This window comes from Schistocerca nitens, chromosome 8 (assembly GCF_023898315.1).
Source record: "Schistocerca nitens isolate TAMUIC-IGC-003100 chromosome 8, iqSchNite1.1, whole genome shotgun sequence".
Classification (NCBI taxonomy): Eukaryota; Metazoa; Arthropoda; class Insecta; order Orthoptera; family Acrididae; genus Schistocerca; species Schistocerca nitens.
The window spans coordinates 54382761-54386212 of NC_064621.1; the positions used below are offsets into that span (position 1 = coordinate 54382761).

The 3452-nt window shown below is 45.7% G+C and overlaps 1 pseudogene; it reads right to left on the reverse strand.

Moving 5' to 3' along the window:
* Positions 1 to 2028: 2028 nt before the first annotated feature.
* Positions 2029 to 3240, reverse strand: LOC126199157 (elongation of very long chain fatty acids protein 6-like; annotated as a pseudogene).
* Between the last annotated feature and the right edge of the window lie 212 nt (positions 3241 to 3452).

Consider the following 3452-nt stretch of genomic DNA (forward strand, 5'->3'; position numbering starts at 1 on the left):
CACGATGTTGGGGCATGAGCGGAAGACGGCCTAACGGTGTGCGGGACCGTAGCCCAGCTTCATGGAGACGGTTGCGAATGGTCCTCGCCGATACCCCAGGAGCAACAGTGTCCCTAATTTGCTGGGAAGTGGCGGTGCGGTCCCCTACGGCACTGCGTAGGATCCTACGGTCTTGGCGTGCATCCGTGCGTCGCTGCGGTCCGGTCCCAGGTCGACGGGCACGTGCACCTTCCGCCGACCACTGGCGACAACATCGATGTACTGTGGAGACCTCACGCCCCACGTGTTGAGCAATTCGGCGGTACGTCCACCCGGCCTCCCGCATGCCCACTATACGCCCTCGCTCAAAGTCCGTCAACTGCACATACGGTTCACGTCCACGCTGTCGCGGCATGCTACCAGTGTTAAAGACTGCGATGGAGCTCCGTATGCCACGGCAAACTGGCTGACACTGACGGCGGCGGTGCACAAATGCTGCGCAGCTAGCGCCATTCGACGGCCAACACCGCGGTTCCTGGTGTGTCCGCTGTGCCGTGCGTGTGATCATTGCTTGTACAGCCCTCTCGCATTGTCCGGAGCAAATATGGTGGGTCTGACACACCGGTGTCAATGTGTTCTTTTTTCCATTTCCAGGAGTGTAGTTTAGACAAGAAGAGAGTAGAAGCTTTCGAAATGTGGTGCTACAGAAGAATGCTGAAGATTAGATGGGTAGATCCAATAATTAATGAGGAGATGTTGGATAGAATTGGGGAGAAGAGGAGTTTGTGGCACAACTTGAGCAGAAGAAGGGATCGGTTGGTAGGACATGTTCTGAAGCATCAATTTATCACCAATTTAGTACTGAAGGCTGCGTGGAGGGTAAAAATCGTAGAGGGAGACCAAGAGATGAATGCAATAAGCAGATTCAGAAGGATGTAGGCTGCAGTAGGTACTGGGAGATGAAGAAGCTTGCACAGGATAAAGTAGCATGGAGAGCTGCATCAAACCAGTCTCAGGACTGAAGACCACAACAACAACAACAACAATAACCATGGCTTCTCTAAATTCAACGCCAATTCTTATTTCCCTCTAAAAACAAAGTATTATCTGTCGAATGCAGTCAGGTACTGCATCAGAATAGGCATGTTCCATTGTTTGAGTCTAAGGCCCCGGGAATCTTCTCGTTCGTGACCTGATGACTGGTAAATCTAACAAGGTACGTGTGAGCCAGGTCAAACCAGCCACTTAGCTTTCTGCTGAAGGGGAGGTTTCTTTGGTTTGAGTGAGGTAGACTGAAGCGTGGCGACAGTTTGTTATCAATGCTTCCCACCCTTTCATAGCGGTATCTATCTATGGCGCCACATACAACCGCGACATCTCAATGATTTTTTATATCTGAACTGTTCTATAATTTGGGTTTTAATGTCTCACACACTTTACAGGTAACAAATACAGCGTACAGAGATGCACGTCTATTAGTTCTGTAAAACAAAAGCAATTTGTGAATGTCACCAGCACTCAAATACTGAAAAAAATTTCTTATAAAAGATAAGCAATACAGAAAAAACATTTGTATAAAACAGAACTGACAGGAATTTCTGATTTTATTAACCCACTCTCTGCACATCAGCAGGGAAGGAATGTTTGGCAGAATTATACAACAGTTGTGGAAGGCAACTAAGCAATAAATATCCAACAATAAAGCACACATCGCAGTATGTCCTCAGAAAGGAAAGGTGAATATATCGGCATATGTTACCTGAGGAATGAAAATGTTTCATAAAAACGCAATTGGGTCCGATAACTATGTCAGTAATTTCAATAGGGCTATAATTTCTAAGAAACTGCTTTCATAACAGCCATATTTTTTCAGTACATACTACAGTGAACAAACTACACATCCATTTATTTTAAAGAACAGACCTTTCACTCGACATTTATAACCCAGAGAGCAAACATGTCAAAGCAAGGTATTACATAATACTGTACCTTGGATTTGCTTTCTATATACTTTGTAGAAACTACGCCATTTGTTGTTCTAACCTTTGACTAAAGTCCACCATTAATGTATGTCTCGTAAAAAAATCTTGCAAAGAAAAGAAAAGAACTGAAGTACAGTGCCACAGGAAATGTGACACTCCTGCTGCCCTGCCTGAAGGATCTGGTGTGCCCAAATATTTACCGTACAGACACTTACCATCTGAATTAATTGTAATGTAGTTACCAACATCGCCAACTGACGTGCATGTCTGTAGCCCATAGCGCGGCCGATAATGGGAGTACATTAGCGAATACACAGAGTAGTTCATCACTATAATCTATCTGTCTGAGGTGGTGTACTCTGAATAGCTGTCCCAAGAATACATCAAAAAAATGGCTCTGAGCACTATGGGACTCAACTGCTGAGGTCATTAGTCCCCTAGAACTTAGAACTAGTTAAACCTAACTAACCTAAGGACATCACAAACATCCATGCCCGAGGCAGGATTCGAACCTGCGATCGTAGCGGTCGTGCGGTTCCAGACTGCAGCGCCTTTAACCGCACGGCCACTTCGGCCGGCTAATACATCAAAAGTGCAATATGAGGATACCAATGAAGAAAAACCAGAGGCTGCTTTCGGTAGACAATGAACACTGTCTCCAAGCTCTTGACTGACTGACTGGTTGGTTAACTGATTTGAAGCAGGGCACGAAACAGCACGGTCATCTGTCCCGTCGGATTAGGGAAGGATGGTGAAGCAAGTCGCCCATGCCCTTTCGATGAAACCATCCCAGAATTTGCCTGAAGTGATTTAGGAAAATCACGGTTAACCTAAATCAGGATGGGCGGACGCGGGTTTGAACTGTCGTCCTCCCGAATGAGAGACCAGTATGCTCCAACCTCTGGTGACTTAGATAGCACAGATACCCACATCCATTAGCCTGACACTCTGTGCTGCTCAGTGAAGCTTCAGATACACACGGAATGCTGTAGACTGTAACCCTTCAGCACATGAAAAAATTCTCTGGCCGTTCGGCATGCGCCGATTATGCTAATACCTGCTAGCATTATATTCCACACAAATATAATCCCACGGATAGTGGGAGGCTCTACACATAATGCTGACCCACGAAAATGAATACCATATACATTCCGCAGTAATCAAACCCATTGGTCCAGTTGTTTGTTACCCATACTCTAGTGTTCTGGCGCTCAAATTTTTCTTCGAAGTTAAACACGTATGAGTAATTTGGAAAAGCTATTTCCATGTAGCTGTTCATCGTAGCTGGCTAAGATCTTCTGTTCGCAAATTTCCGCAACGCGAACGATGCCGACGAGTAAGTGTATAATATCAAAGCACTGCGGGCAGTAGGGTAATCGCAACAATTAAACCCCGTCCAGCACACCCTCGGCACTTGATGAAATTACACACTTTCCATTTTACTAAGGCGAGCTAATGTTTACCGGCAGGCTAGCCTTGTTCTAAGACGCT